This window comes from Maylandia zebra, unplaced genomic scaffold (genome assembly GCF_041146795.1).
Source record: "Maylandia zebra isolate NMK-2024a unplaced genomic scaffold, Mzebra_GT3a scaffold11, whole genome shotgun sequence".
Lineage (NCBI taxonomy): Eukaryota > Metazoa > Chordata > Actinopteri > Cichliformes > Cichlidae > Maylandia > Maylandia zebra.
This window is the reverse complement of record NW_027490041.1, coordinates 9,219,919-9,237,168: the sequence shown is the minus strand read 5'-3', so window position 1 is coordinate 9,237,168 and position 17,250 is coordinate 9,219,919. Positions and strand designations below refer to the sequence as shown.

General features: G+C 45.2%; 1 long non-coding RNA gene across 1 annotated transcript in view; it reads left to right on the top strand.

Moving 5' to 3' along the window:
* Positions 1 to 17,250, top strand: part of LOC143415866 (uncharacterized) — a 350,735-nt gene that overhangs the window by 95,238 nt on the left and 238,247 nt on the right. The gene's annotated exons all lie outside the window — the stretch shown is intronic.

Sequence of the window (17,250 nt, the reverse complement as noted above, 5' to 3'; positions counted from 1 at the left end):
CACAGTGGGGTTAAAAAGCACCTCTGTGATCAGTGTGGGTCATCCTTCACCACTGCATGGAAGCTTAAATCACACAAACGAGTCCACACAGGAGAGAAACCACACAAGTGCAGACACTGTGAGAGAAGCTTCTCACGGTCAGGTAGTCGTAACATTCATGAACGTGCACACATGGAAGGAAACTACAGCTGTGACCAGTGTGACAAGAGCTTCAGGAATCTCAGTTCATACTCTGCACACAAACGATCCCACGTTACTAATAAACTGTTTCACTGTTACCAATGTGCCCAAACATTCACCTCATTGTCTGCTCTGTGCAAACATCAGCGCGATCACTCAGGGCTGAAATCACTCCCATCACTGGATCACAGTGAATCTGAAGACACAGAAAGATCCTCTGGTTTCTGTGTCGGACTCAAAAAGCTTGAGATCAGGCTCCACAGAGTTCAGATAGAATCATTTAAACTTGTGTTGAACTGAACTGGTTGCTGGGCTGAACTTCTACATAATACAGATCTACATGGGATCTTCTTTTCTGTTGTTTTACTGAGTCAGTTTTGTCCTTTTTTCTCTGTCCTGGTTTTGCTCGTCTGTAAATGATTGAAACTCAGTCAAATAATTCATTGTTCTCCAGCAAAACGTTTTGGAAACTCATGTTTAACCTTTAAAACTCTGACATGTTTTAGCACACAAGGCTTCATCGGGGAGTTCACTCATGATTGGACCATGAGAACAAAGGTTTTTAGTTCTTTCAAAGAGAGTCTTGGAGATGTTTGATGTTTCTGTTTTTCTGAAACCACCTGAAAGAAAAACTATTTTTCTTGCTTTATGTAGTGTGGAAGTTTTTAATGTTTCTTCATCTGTGATGTTCTTGAATGTGTTCACGTGAAGATGGTACAAATAAACTGTCCTTTCAGCTTTAGCTCCTAATTTATTCATTATTTATGGTTGTAGCACAGCAGCCGTCTCTTGATTAACACATGGAGGGCTCGGGATCTGATGGTGTCGTCTCCCTAATTTGCCCACTCAGTAAATCTCACTCATGGCCAAGAAATTGAAATAAACCTTGTTTCCCTGCTGGATAGTGATCCACTGTAACTCTGCTCCTCCTTCCTGTTTAGGATTTCTGTGGCTGAAGTAAAATCCCCTCCATCCATCACTTATCCCAGCTAACCCAAAGTGAAATAAAGTTTTGCTGGTCTTAAAAAAGCATTACAATAATGGGCATTACCAATGCAAACTGAATGATACAGAAGATGTAAGAAGAGACTTTGATCAGTTAATAAAGCTCATGATCTGGATTCATTGTGGCTGCTACACAGATACTTCTGGGTCACTTCTCTCAGTTAGGAACCTTCCTCACCAAACTGACTGTTGGACCACACCCCTGGTTTCATGAGAAATTGTTTCAGCCATGATTTCTCTTCCTGTATTTCAGAGTAAAGACTGAAGTGACAAATGGAAGCATGTTTAAAAAACACAATGTGAGAGAGACGTTGAGGTCCTTAGAAGTTACCCTGGGTTTTTCTGTCACCCTGCTAGATGTTACACACCTTGTTATTGGACTGATTTCTACTGCTGGACTACTCCTGCGGAGAGTAACAATACTCTTACTAATTAGCTCCCTTTCACACCTTTGGGGATATTTATTTTTGTGTTTGCAGCGCTGTGAGCCAGAACAGCGAGAGAAAAATCTGCAACAGCGACGAGCCGAATGCTTACGTGAATCGCAGCAGCTGCACATGTGCTACGCTGAATTAGAGGATATCTTTGCTCTGGATTTCTATTTCTACTTTTTCATTTCTATATGATTCTTCTTGCATCTAAACAAAGATGATTCAATTTGCTAAATGTTGATGGCTCTTCGTGCTCAGGTGTAAATGAGACGTAATATTTGCTCTTGGTTTGGTTCTCCTGTACAGAACCTTGCAGTACAACAGAAACCTAAAAACATTATTTGTAGTTGTTATTCTTAGTTGTTCTGCTGCCTAAATACCACAGGGTCTGATTATGAAGTTATTGAGCTGCACATACGTTACGACCTGCTTAAGTTCGAGGTCACAGCGTCTGTAGAGCAGCTGGAACATAATGAAGTCTACAAGGTTAAAGTTTTCTCTTCAGTTATTGTTCTTTCTGCTGCTTGGTTTGATGGATCTGAGAGCTTTTGTTTTTATTATTGTTATTATAATTATCATGAATATTTTACTCTCTAGAAGCTTTAAAATAGTGTTTGTGTTTGAAAAAATTGATTTAAGAATTGAACAGAAACATCTGTCCTTCTGAAAATCGCCCAAAGGCACGGAGACAAAGTCAAAGGATGCAACCTGTAACTTTCTCTTCCTTCATGTCAGGACCATCATCCATGATTTATATAAAATGCATATAGCAACAGTAGCACTTTAGTTTGGACTTTATGATTTCTGTAACTGGAAAATATTATTTTGTTTAAAGACAGAAGTGACCGCATAGTTGCAACATCAAAGGGAAATATTAATTAATTAGCATCAAGTATATTTGTTGCTTAAGCGTTTGCACTATAACTTAAGTAGGATTATAACTTTTAAGGAAGGAAAGATTTCAGATATTTAGTTCACTGCTTCAGTTATTTTATATGAAATTAAAACATTTATGTTGGTCAAATATGATGCTCTAAATCAAATAAAAGTTTGAAAATAAATGATGTATTTTTAAATGCTGCAACAAATGTTCACAAAAAGTAACTATAATTAAAACCAGTTAAACAAAATCAAATGTTTGAATCATGCTTAACCAAATGCCAGGCTGGAGAGCTGAACCTAAAGTATACGTAGAAAGATTTCAACATCTGAGCAGTTTTTAATGTTTTTATCACATATAAATGTCACAGCAGTGGGTCCTGGCCCAATGCTTTGTGTTTTTGGTTTTCTTTGACTCTTGTTTTTCTTGTTTTTTGTTCTTCTTATTTATCAGGCTCTCAGTAATCTTAGTTCTCCCTCCCTCAGTGTTCATTTCAGCCTGTGTTTAGTTTCTGTTCCCGTGTCCCACGTTTCATCGTTTCATGTCGAGTCAGCCCTGTCTCTCTGTTTCCTGTGTCTCCCCAGTCAGCCCCGCCTCCCTCGGGCACTCATGTGTGATACAGAGTAATAAACCTGACTACATTTGCTGCACTCTCTTTGTTACCTGTTACTTTAAAATTCATACACTAATTATGTCTGCCCATCTCTCTAATGTGAAGGTCAAAGGTCAACATCCCAGTGACATAAGAATAATCCCAAAGGGGCAAAGGCAGCGGTTAATTTAGCACATTTAGCATTAAGGGTACAGCAAGGATATACTTTTACTTATTGTGGCAGGGGTGTGGTCTCTGGCCTGCTGCAGTGGAGGCTGCTGGCGGGACGTTGGACGGCACAGGTGAGGGTGATGGAGCTCATGACTCTCCCCTTTATAGTGACGGAGGAGACTGGCGTGGGGGAAGCGTGTAGTGGAGGAAGCCGAGGAGAGAGCTGGTTTCTGGCTACAAAGACGGCGTCAAACCAGAAAAGATTGCTTGTGGTCAAATGTCAAAGGAGCTTGCAAAGAAAAGCGTCTGGACTTCTTTAAGTTGCTTGAAGACGTTTCACCTCTCATCCGAGAAGCTTCTTCAGTTCTAAGGTCAAATGGTGGAGAGTCCCAGATATAAACCTAGTGGGAGTGACCCCCCACAGAGGGACAAAAGGACCCCCTGATGATCCTCTAATCGCCTGAGCCAAGGTGGGAAACTGGGTGTGGGCCCCAATCAGCCAGAGTTTCGGGTGTGTTCATTGTGAAACCTGGCCCCACCTTATCATGTGATTTCCTGAGGTCAGATGGTCCAGGATGTGAGTGGGCGTTAAGGCGTCTGGGGAGGATCTCAAAACTGGATTATAGATGGCAGAGAGTTGATGTCGTAAACCCCGCCTCTGTTCAAAGATGGTCGCTCACAGTGGACATAGATGGCTTCTTTCACTCCTCTTTCAAACCATCTGTCCTCTCTGTCCAAAATGTGAACATTGGCATCCTCGAAGGAGTGTCCTTTGTCCTTAAGATGCAGATGGACTGCTGAGTCTTGTCCTGTGGAGGTGGCTCTTCTGTGTTGTGCCATGCGCTTGTGAAGTGGCTGTTTGGTCTCTCCAATGTAGAGGTCTGAGCATTCCTCGCTGCACTGTACAGCAAACACCACATTGTTAAGTCAGTGTTTTGCCGTTTTATCTTTCGGGTGAACCAGTTTTTGTCTGAGCGTGTTGCTGGGTCTGAAATACACCGGGATGTCATGCTTGGAGAAAACTCTCCTGAGTTTTTCTGATACACCGGCTACATAGGGGATGACAATGTTGTTGCGTCTGTCCTTCTTATCCTCCCTCGCTGGTGTCTGATCTTCTTTTCTGTGCCTCTTTGCTGACAGTAGAGCTGGGCGATATGAGACTTTTTCATATCACGACATGTTTTTTTCATTTCAGGCGATAACGATATCTATCACGATATAAGCCAAATAACTATATTTGTAAGATTTAAATGTGCCGTTGCTCACAAGTAAAATGTGAAATAATCAGCAGCTTGTTTTTATTTAAATATTTACCTGTCTTTGTGTCTCCCAAAAAACACCCTGTTTATAAGTTCAACAGGGTAGATGTACTTAAGGAACATGAGACTTTTTCAGATAAATAAAGCCAAATATTGCAAACTACACAAAAGGCAGCCGCTAAAGCATTTAAGTTTCAAAATAGAACAAACAAAACAGACTAAATTGTCGATTCCACTTAGAAACAAAATATTAATTCTAAAAATAAATCTTAGTTTGTTTTACAGAAGAACAGACAAAACTGACTAACTTTTGTCAATATCAAATAAACTGAGAACTAAAAGGAAATTCTCAATCTCTCCTTGTTGTATAGCTTATCTTTTCAAACAGTTTTAACAGTTACTTTAGTCTGACAAAAGCCGAATGACGAATTAGCGCTTCCAGTCAGAGACTGAGGCTACGTCCACACGTACACGGGTATTTTTGAAAACGGAGATTTTCCGTTTACGTTTTAAAAAATAATCCCGTCCACACATAAAGGCAGAAATGAAGGAAAACGCTGCTATGAACATGCCAAAGCAGCAGGTGGCGCTAGATTCCTAACCGTGCAGAAATGTACAGTGTGACGCATGCACCAGTTTATTGTATTTCCAGACTTGCTTTCGGCACAATTTACAGTGCACGCTACTCTGTTTTTGTCAGACTTGAAATAGCCGAAATACCTTCACACTATGGAACTTCTATGGCTCTTCCGTTCGACAATCTCTCCGGCATTGGAACCATCATCTGGTTTTTCTTCGGTCACGCTCGGTTGAATTTTCTAGTCGGCACACTCATTTCCTCCATTACCCGCTGGCTGCTTCCCAAACAAACACACGTGCGGCTTGGCACTTGTGCTGTACGTAACAAGTCACGTGACGTGACGCTGCGGCTGTGATTGGTTCGGCTCTGCGCTACTTAATTTGGATTGGCTGACCTTTTTTTTTTTTTTTTTTTTAAGAGGACAAGAGCGGCGAGGTCTATCGCGATAGCTTAATTTCTCTATCGAGTAAAAGTTATATCGCGATACATATCGTTATCGTTCTATCGCCCAGCTCTAGCTGACAGAGGCTCCTTTGACTACGATGACCTGGATGACTGAGAACCTTCACAGACACTTGTGGTCAAATAATGTGTTGTGCAGCACGCAGGACAGACAGCGCACAATGTGCTTTGAAGTAGCAGCCAAGAAAGGTGTAATTTAAGTCTACGAACAGTGAACACCCGTGTGCACACCTGTGTGGATCAGCGCGCTTGTATTCAAATGGTTTCCACATGTAATGGTCTGCAAGAGGATGTAGCGAGCCATAGCCCCGTCCCCCAGGGCATGAAACAGGCATGGAGGAGATCCAGGCCCCAGAGTGCGAGAGCCCAAGGAGGACAACCGGAGGGGCATCTGTGCCACCCTCATGGGAAGGGCTGAGGATCCCCAGACGAGGCGTCACCCAGTAGCCACCGAGCAGAAGCTAGAGGGGGCTTCACCAGCGTGCCCAACGGCTCCGCCGGCAGCCGGCTGTGCCAGAGTGAACCGAGCCGCAGGCCCAGAGGCCGGAGGCCCGAGGGCCCCCCACACCCCGGAGGAGGCCTGACCGAGCAACAGGCGCCAGGCCCCGCCAGGTAGCCACCGGGAGTGAGCCGGTACATACCTGAGCGCCCAGCCCCGGACACCAAGAACCACCAATGCACCGACCCCTGAGGGCATCAGTCACCGGCAGGGAGTGTGGTGAGGGGAGATAGGCCTTGGAGGGCCTGGGAGTTCCCAGAGAGGTGGAGTCTAAGACCCGACCTGACATATAGACACAGACAAACAGGCACACACAGACACAAACATGCGTTCCCACCCTCATGCACACATATACAAACACTCAGCACTCACCCAACGTAAGGACTGACATAAATGGACATGTACACACAATCACACTCCCCAAACATACTCTATACCCCGGGTCCAGGTACCCTCGCCCCCAGAGGGGGAAGCAGAACCCAGACCCAAGAGATGTTACCCTTCCCCCCGGGGTGGAGGCAAGCAGACCGTCCCAGGCTCCGCAGCAGCAGGGAGGCCAATCGGACAGCCAACATCTCCTCCCAGCCCCCCCGCCCCGATGGCTAGCAGAGAACGGGGGTGTGTGAAGACCCCATACCTCCCTCCTCCCGCTCATGTGTAGTGTTGCTGCGTGTTGCTCTAAAGTGCATTTAAAACTAAAAAATGGTGCTGCTGCCAGAGAGCAGCAGGTGTTAGCATGGCCCCTCCCGAGAACCCTCAATGTCTACATGGATTTAAAATTGAGAGGTGGGCACCAGCGCCAGAGGTAGGTTTGAGTACACAGACCGTCCACTGGACGCCGTTAACGTGCCCACCCTCAAGGCCCTATATATATGTGTGTGTTATGAGAGTGTAAGTAATGTGGATGTCTAAGTTGTGAGATAAAATTGAGGCACAGGTGGCCAGAAGGGGACGGGGGGGGGGATGTCTCACCTGCACTCCTGTGACACACCCGCACCCCAAGGCCCTACCTGTATGGGTGAGTGTGGTGGAGCGGGAAGAGGGAGGTAGCCGGGGATGGGGAGGAAAAGGAGGGAGGGGAGGATGCCCCTCCCTAGGGCCAGCTCCCCCGCTGACCCCAGTAGGCACCCCCGTCCTCTGGTACCCACCAAGGCAAGGGAGCCCAGGTCCATCCAGACCGGGGCCTACGGTAGCACTGCCAAGCCCCACAGGACCCGGGGCAGCCCACCCTACCCACCGCAGAGGAAACTGTACCCACCCCAAAATGAACATATTTCAAGTAAACAGCTGGACTGATCAGGTCCAAACACAGAGTGATAAACTTGTCAAACAGCTGTCATATCTTTATATAGAAGCTCTTTATAAATGCTGCTCACTGCAGTCTGTTTACTAATAATGTCAAAGTGTTAGAAACACAGAAACATCAGAATGGTCTTTGTTCACAGAAACCTGTCTGGGATCCTTTGTTGTTCTTTTGATGCAGAGTTACATTATAAATATAAAGAGTTATTTCAGAGTCTCATCAGTTTTCCTGCATGTCTTTATTTAACACATCAGCAGGGCTGAAGCTCTCATGTTAAACACACACTGATCTATGGACACGTTCATGTGTTTCTAACAGAACCAGGCTGTTATCAGCCTGCACTAACATTATGTCACACACACTGAATGTAACAGTGACAGTTTACATCATCACACAATCAGCTGTGATTGTTTCACTGTCATCAAACGAGTCAACAGGAAGTAGAATCAATAGAAACCAATCATTTCCTGACAGCATGTCTGATGGAAATAAGTGCAGATTATGTATGAAGTCTAACTGCACACAGTAACTGTGTTACAATAAGGACTTAACAGCGCCCTCTGCTGGAGTGTTTCACACTGACAGCAGCTTTCCTCTGAATTCAGTGAGGTTATGACTGAAATTATTGGTGTAGTCGGTTTTATAAAGACCAGACCAGTAAAAACAAGAGTGTCTCTGCTGTCTGTGAGGAGATGTAGCCGAACATCAAGCTGTGCTGTTTCACAGTGAAGCCAGGCGGCTGTCACCAGGAAAAGTCTTGTCCTGAGTTTTTGAGCTCAGAGAGCAGATCAGATGTTTTTGGAGCAGGAGCACAAGTATGAAGTCGCAGAGTTAGTGATGAGAGCTTCCTGGCAAAACTGGCCTACCTGAGTGACATATTTGGAAATGAAGTAAATCTACAGCTTCAAGGGAAAGATAAAAACCTCCCTCAGGTCACAAGATCAGCTCTGTCACTGGAAAGCTTGCAGTGTGGGGCAGGAGACTCGATGAAGGAGACACAGATTCATTGGAGAACCTGCATGAATTTGTTGACACTACTGATGATGATGCCGCCTCAGTGACTCCATATATCAAGCAGCATATTTCATCACTGATGGGATACTTTTAAAAGGACTTCCATGAAAACAGTTCCCAGCATGACCAGCTCCAACTGGTTTCAGCTTTGCAGAGCAGAACCAGTTCATTGACGTCTGACTCCACACTGAGACTGCAGTTCACATCACAGACACTGAGTGGATTCTGGCTGAGTGTAGAGAAGCAGTATCCACTCTGAGGGCAGCAGGCTCTGGGCGTTCTTCTTCCTTTAGTCTCATCTTTGTGAGGCTTCTCTGCTGCTGCTGCAGACCAAGTCCAGGTCCCAGCTAAACACTGAGCAGGAGCTGAGAGCTGCAGGATCCTGCTTCAAAGCTGCTTTGAAAAGCTGTGCACTGCAAAACGTGCTCGTCGGAGCCATTAATGCTGACTTTGTTATTTTGATCAAAGAAAGAAATCAGCACAAACTGTTTGATTCGTTTTTGTTTTGTAGGTTAAAGTGTTTCATATATTGTGCTCCTGAGTTAATGTTGCTGATCAGTTTGAATTCATTTTGATTGTTTATGGAGTTTATTTCATTTTATGTTTCAGTATCAAACGGTTCAAATGTTTATAGTTTTATTAAGGATGTAATTTATTTTTTATTGAAGGTAAATTGTTGCACTTTACATTGTTTCCATCTAAAAGTGTTACATTGTTTCTCTTCCAAACTAAAAAGTGTTTCTGCTGCAGCTTCCTTTCACTCTTTATCATTTTCCAGTCAGTGAAAGTCTTTTTGTGTCCTCCTAAAGTCCACCGTGCTCACAGTGAACACTCGTATGCTGTTGTGCTGTCACAGACTGTTATCAGCCGTGTAGCCGCTCATACCTCATTTATTCTTCTTGTTCTACCGTCAGACCCAGGCGCACAGCTTTGGTTGAAGTTCTTATGTTTGATTTCATAACAGCTCTTCCGATTTCCACTCTTTATAACTTTATAAGTATTTTTGACAAAGCCATCTTCTTTTACTCATCCACTCAGCAAGCGCAAGCGCCCAAGACAGTAACCTATCAACTCACATACCCACATAGCTTGTTCTTCTTTGTCGTTTTATTGGCAGTTGGTGGTGCATTACCGCCAACAGCTGGCTGGGAGAGTGGACCAGCATGATGCTAACCTGCATAGCTGCGTGTCGCGGCAGTTCAAAAGTCCGCCACGGCAGCCGGCAGGAAGAAACTATCCAACTACACGGTAAATGAGAAACTGCTTTGTGATCCGGACAAAATCCTCTTGGGGTCTGGATTTGGACCGGAGTCCAGGAGTTGGGGACCCCTGTTATAGTACCATATCACCCTATTAGAGAACTTTGCTCTCACACTGCAGGCCTACTTGTTGTTCCTAGAGTATTTAACCCTTGGATGCACAACCTACCAATACCTACACTCTTCCACGAGTGGGGTCAAAAATGACCCCAAATAGAAACAATGCATTTTGCTATAAACTCTGTTGTTATTCTTCAAAATCTTTAAAACGAAGAGTTGTAATATTTTCATATTTGAGGTATTTCTCATAAAACATGATTGTGACATGAGGCCCTTTGCATTTTTATTTATTTTTTCATTAATTTTCAGTTTTTGTATCACTTTTGTATGCTTGCTCGGCCTATACTGCAGAAGCTGGGTCTTCCCTCTGAAAGGCACAAGTTGTTCATCCACTGTAACACAATCACTGTGGATGAATTTCTGCCTGCAGTTGACCAGGAACAGGTCCCATATGTAGCAGAAAGCTGCCATGTGGTTTGTTTTCGGTTGGTAGGCTCTGGTCCTCTTGTCCTCAAAGTGCAAGAAAGGGCGAAATCTTTAAATCTTTGAATTGACATAGTGGCCTTGTACAATGGGTTATGCAGAGAACTCCCAAAAAACACACCGACTGGTACATCCCAGTTCTTCTCACTTCCTGCAAGAATGGTCAATCAAATGAAGGCCAGGAGCTTATGTTTGATTACATTTTTCCACTCTTTCCCCTGTCTGTGGCTACTCTTTGTGCCTCCATGTTTGTGTATGACAGCACCTCTTCTATTAAATTATCAGACATGAACATCTTCCATGCATTTACTGGGGAGAAAGTACTAAACCCAGGTGCAAGCCCTGGCCGACTAATTCAGAATATTGTGGCTAGAGCAGTAAGAGGGGCTCATTCTGTTAGACTCAATATTTATTTCCTCTTCAGAGGACTCCTCTGTATCTGACTGGCCTTGTTCAGTGGTGGGGGGGGGGGGGGGGGGGGGGGGGGGGGGGGGGGCGCAATAGTCTGGCTCCTCTATATCTTAGATGTGAGATTCTGAGTCAATGCCTCCAATGGGCTCTTCATCCCATCCGTCCTGGATCATTTGTAGGGCCACAGGGATCCTAGCTGGCCTCATAGCAGCCGTGTTACTTTATATAACAAAAGCGGAGCACAGCAAACACCGGAGCCCAAGAAAACAGCCCAAACACAGGGCAGTTCAGGGGGCCGACTATGCGGACAGCAACGGCAAAGGAGACGACGGAGCAGTTCAGGGGCCGGCCGCACGGAAGGCAGCGGCGGTTCTTAAGTGTCAGGCATACTGGCCGAGGCTCGGTGGGCACAGGACCAGGCGAGGCAGGACCAGACGTGGATGAAGGCTCGGAGGAGGCTGGACCAGACAAGGCTGACGAAGCCAAAGCAGAAGCTGGACCAGGCGACGCTGAAGCTGATGACGCTGGTGGAGCAACGGGCCCCTCGGACCCTCCAGCGGAGACAGGAGGCTGAACGGGCCCCTCGGACCCTCCAGCGGAGACGAGGAGGTGCTGGCTGGGCTCACTGGAACCCCCAGCGGACGAGGTAGATGGCGGCACGGGAGCCACGGAGTGCTGGATGAGCTCATCCGAGCTTCCAGCAGGAGCTGATGTAGAGCCAGAGAGAATTGGGACCCCGGGCTCAACGTTAAGCTGGCTAGAAAACTGCACTGCTATGGGGAACTGGGCCAAAGGTTCAGGTGCGAGCTGAGCTGCTGGACACACGGGGACCTGAGCTGCTGGACACACGGGGACCTGAGCTGCTAATGGTGGAGAAGTAAATGACTGCACAGGGACTGAACTGATGTCTGTAGTAACGGTGGTGGTGAGAGTGGAGTAGGTGGTGGAGTTAATGACTTCACAGGGGAATGAACTAGAGGTAGTGACGGTTGTGGTGCTGGTGGTTGAGTGGATGACTGTGCTAAGGGAGGCTGCACTGGGGACACTGGAGACACTGGAGACTGCACTGGGGACTGCAGTGACGGTTGTGGTGGAGGTGTAACGGGTGGAGGAGCAGCTGAATTGGCTGCGGGTTGGATGGCTAATGGCTCAGCTACAGAGTGTCTTAATGGCAGGGCTATAGGTTGAATGATTGACTGAGTAGCAGCCTGAATGGCTGAGTGTAGTGATGGTTGTGGCGGAAGAGAAACAGGTGGTAGTGTGGAAGATGGAGCTAAGGGTGACTGAGCGGCAGACCGAACTGATGACTGAAGCGATGGTAGAGGTGAAAATGGAGCTTGTGGTGGAGTTAATGGCTGTGCTAGCGGGGACACAGGAGACGCAGCTTGTAGCTGGGCAGCTAAGAGAGCTTCAGGAGGCTGGGCAGCTGATAAACTGTTCACATTACCATCCGTAGCACAAAACACAACCCCTGAACGAATAGTCCCACGGTTCGACACAGAAACAGAGTCCTTACTCACCACAGCCGGCGATGTACAAGTCCGAACGTCCGGCTGTGGGGTGGCGCGCTGGCGGCGTGATCGTCGTTTCTTCCTCGCAGACGGCAAAACCACATCCGGCCGGTGTGGCTGACGTGGCTGCTCCAGGGTGGCTGTTGTCTGTTGCTGCTGGGCCAAGTCTGATTTTTTCCGAGCCTCCCGGGCTTCATTCACATTGGCCAATAAGTCCACACATCCTCTGACCTGGCGGAGATGGGAATTTCCTCCGAGGATTGCTTCGATAGCATTTATTCCCACAATCTTTGCCCGTGTATTTGAAGTGTGGGTTATCCACTCGACTAGGCGTTGGACACGTATCAGATCGCTCTCCCCGGGTAAGTCTGCTGGGTCCATGTTGTGGTCACGTCGTACTGTCATGAAACGCTGTGTGGCAGGCAGGGATTGGACCCAAACGCAAGCTCACGGGGACAGAACTTGAACTCAAAAGCACAGCTTTATTGCTGGAAAACAGAACACAAGCAATACAAAACTAAACTGGGAAATGCTAATTATAACACATACCAGAAGACACGGGGAGAATCACACACAGCAAGAGAGACGACGCGACACTGACTCAGAGAAACACAGGGTTTAAATACACTGGGGAGTAACGAGGGGAATGAGACACAGAAGGAGGGCACAGCTGGGAGAAATCAGGACTGACGAGACAAGCAAAGCAGGACACACTCACATAAGACACGGACCTTCAAAGTAAAACAGGAAGGATCACACAGAGACGCGAACTTGACACAGTGGAGACAGCAACTAAGAAACACAGAGACATAAACCATAAGGCAGAGGACTCTAAGAACCGAGAGACACAGAGGGGAACTCAAACATGCAGACACAGACTTACACAGAACAGAGGGGACATAGAGAAACATGAAGGGCAAGGGATCGAAACAAGAAACCATAGAATAACTCACACAAGTACAAAAATACAAACATCACAAAGAACTAAAAACGCTGGGTCAGGAGACCCAGGACCGTGACAGGTGTTCCTCCACCGCAAAAGAAGCGTGTATTCTCTGAATTTCCGGGAATGCTCATATTTTGACAGCGAATGCACACCTGCGGACCACTTATGTGCAGCCCTGACTATAAATCATGTACGTTACTGTGCAAAAATTAATTCTTGATCCATCAGAAGAGTAAGAGGAACAGTCAGAGTTGCTAAGAATGAAAGTTTCATAGAAGATTCCATAGGAACTGCTTGGAGTCATTTTTAACCCCACTTGTGGAAGAGTGGGGTAGTGATACAAAAACTGCATTTTTTTAATTAATGAAAAAATAAATAAAAATGCAAATGGCCTCATGTTACAAACATATTTTATGAGGAATACCTGGAATATGAATATATTACAACTTTGCATTTTAAAGATTTTGGAGAAAAACAACCCCTGGGGTCATTTTTGACCCCACGTTTGCATCTAAGGGTTAAAGTAGAATGGGAGGCAGAGCCTTCAGTTTTCAGGCCCCTCTTCTGTGGAACCAGCTTCCAGTTTGGATTCAGGAGACAGACACTATCTCTACTTTCAAGATTAGGCTTCAAACTTTCCTTTTTGCTAAAGCATATAGTTAGGGCTGGACCAGGTGACCCTGGATCCTCCCTTAGTTACACTCAAAGAAATCTGTTGTTGTGGGCGTAGTTGTCTGCTGCTGAAAACTCCAGTGATTTTCCTGCAGTTTGACATCTAATGTGATCTTGTGAACTTCGTGAGTCCAGGTAACGAACCACTCTGACTAGACTGTATCCTGTCATCTCAACAAGAACAAGAATTAAGTGTCTGAATTTCATGCAGATGCTACATGATTTAATTATGTTCACCACAGAAACATGAAATTATTTCGTTCAAATCACAAGTTTGAATCTTGTACATGTAACAACCACCCAATAGGTGTAGGCTGCTGGGGGACTCCCATGATGCACTGGGTGTTTCTTCTTCACTCACTGTGTGTTAATACACCTCTACGTGTTTAATCATGAGTTATTATTCATATCTGGTTCTTCCACAGCACGTCTTTGATGTCTTCTTTCTCTCAGCCGAACTGGTCACATGGCTGCCCCTCCCTGAGCCTCGGCACATCCTGTGGCTGCAGAATCAGCAGCAGCTCTAATCAAACATGATCAATCCTCAAGTGTCAGTGAGAATAAAAGAAAAGGAAAAGGAAGTCATTTGTCATGAGAAGTGGGGCTCAGGAGGTGGAGCAGGTCACCTGACAATAGAAAGGTTGGTGGTTTGATCCCTGCTGCTCCAGTCTGCATGCCAAAGCATCTTTACTGGTCGTGTTACCATGGTAACCCAGAGGAGTTTACTATGATAAGTATTAATTAATTCATTAAATGAGACAATCAGTCAAAAGTCAATCATTCATTTTTAATCAGCAGTGTTTTTGGAATCATCAAATAAATTTAAAACAAAACCAAAAACGCTGAACAAGTTTGTAAAGTTTTTTCTAAGCCAGTCGTCACAAACGTCTGTAAGTTTGAAGGTTTTCAGCTGACAGACGTTCAGGTAGTTTCATCGCTCTGGTTTGGAGGATTCAATGTTTATTAATCGTCCCTTCAGACGACCAAAGGCTGCCACGTGTACGGTAACAGCACAGACACGTGACAGACTAGACTTTCATGTGACAGCGTTTAATCTGTATAAGGTGACGTTGACATATTTTGGAGGCGTGTTGGTCACCAAACTGAACGTGTTCACTCACTGGAGTCTGTGTGCTTGTTGTTGTTGTTATTCACCGTCTTCTCTCTGACTGTGATGATGGTCCCATTTCCTTTAGACACAGTTAAAGATGGAATCTCCACAGTCACTTTACAGATGTGTGTTCCTGAATCCTCTGATGTTTGAAATGTTCAAAGATGAGTCTTTGCCTCCTTTTTCAGACACTTGGAGCTTGATTTGCGTTGGTCTCTCTCTTAATTATTGTTTGATTTTTCAGCCAGGCCACTCTGAATCTTTCAAACGTTCTTGTCCAGCAGCAGGTGATGCTTACGGTCTCTCCCTCCATGACAGAAACATCTGGACTCTGGGTCACAACAAACATGCCCGATGAAACAGCTGCAAGAGACACAAAACTGTGGGTCAGTACAAAAGTTGGTTCTGTTCATCTGGACGCAGCGTTTTGTGGGAGAAACGTTTCGTCATCATCAGGTGACGTCTTCAGTCTCAGCTGACTGCAGGTTTCAATCTTATAAACAGGACATTTGCATAATGACTGAAACCAGCCCACTGGGGCTGAGCTCCGTTCCTTCATCTTAATCATGCAAATTCTCATGACCATCGATCAACAACCACTGATCCATGTCCATGAGTCCCATTCACAGAGAGTTGGGGAATGGCTGCAATCACAGCATGTAAGATGTGACAGATGGACCCTTAGGCCCCTCCTCCATTCAGAGATGGTCTTTCCCTTTTCACGTAAACGGCCTCCTTGACTCCGCCCTCAAACCAGCGTTCCTCCCTGTCCAGGATGTTACATCCTCATCATTGAAAGAGTGTCCACTGGCCTGTAGGTGTAAACAGACTGCAGAGTCCTGGCCTGACGAGGTGGCTCTTCTGTGTTGTGCCATCCTCTTAGCCAGAGGTTGTTTGGTTTCCCCGATGTATAAATCCTGACAATCCTCCTGCACTTAACAGCGTACACTATGTTACTCTGTTTGTGTCGGGGGACCCGATCCTTGGGGTGGACCAGTTTTTGGTGCAGCGTGTTGAGGTGTTTAAAAGCCACAGAGACCCGGTGTTTAGAGAAAATGCGTCTCAACCAGGGGCGATTCTAGGATCAGAGCTTTGGGGGTGCTGAGCACCCAGAGAGCTGCCCAGCCAGGCAAGATAAACTTTACTCGTCACGATGAGACGTCTTCCCCGTCTCTGTCAGTCCCTGCATCCCTACATGCCTCCAGTTGTCCCGAGTTCTCTCTGACTGTCTCCTTGGTGCATTTAAACCCCTGTTCCTTCCTGTCCTCGTCGTCTGTTGTCTTCGTCTCTGTTATCCGTCATCCTAATTTTACCCTCTCTGTGCAAGTCTGCAAATTTCTGTATTAAATCATAAGATTCTTAAATTCATCAAGTCTCAAAACATGACATCACTGTTTTGTACATTTTAACACAATTTAATAAACATGCTTCAGCCAGTACCTTTTGATTAGCCTTGTCTCGGTTTCTTGCTTTGTGGTAGATCTTTATTGTTTTCACTGAGATATTTGAATGCTAATCAATAAATCAATATTCAATTTAAAAAAAAACCCTCTAATCAAACAGTTTTTGAAAAGTTTGTACCAAAACCATCAAATCTGATCAAGGTTATTTAAACGCTGCAAAAGAAGAATGGATTGGAATAAAAAAATACATATCCTGACCTTAATTACTGGGGAGAATAATGAATGATGCTCATAGTGAGTAAAAAGTAAACTGAGTGATTCTTTGGACAGACTTTTAAAGTGTTCGTATAATATAATACAGACAAATAAACATACACTCCAAAAATAGAGTCCTTGAAATGTACAAATGTACAAAATATTAATTTAAACAATTATAAAAATGGAGGCAACTGTGCCTATGGTACAATGTATAAAAAGCTCTTCACTGCAGACACGACTAACATGGCTCTGCAGATTGTTTCTTTTATTTTAACGTCACCTCACCTCGAGGTTGGCAAATCTATCAGTGTTTGGTGATCAACTCTCTCAAGCAGTTTAACAGTTTCTAGATCTAGTTTTCTAGATTTTAAACAGGCTGTATACATTTCAATGGGAGCAACAGGACGGTCAAATGTCGCTGATTTTACTACAGAGCAGGACGGATTGTAGGGCAGCAAACATCGTCAGAAAACACGTTTAACACAGCAGGTTACCTGGTGTAATGTTTTTCAGGTAAACAGATACATGGTCTGACTCCTACCAACTATATAAAGAGTAACTGAAGGTTAAATGCAGCTAACATGTCCTGTTTTAAGCCAGGCACTTCCACCTCCGCTCTGCTGCGTCTCAGCCACCATCTCTCTGGCACAAAGAGATGGTGGCTGAGATCCCCTTCCTGCAACCCTAAGTTGGACATGTGGTTATGAAACTAGATGGGCGGTAAAATAAGAACCATTATGGATGACTGTTGCTGCCTGTA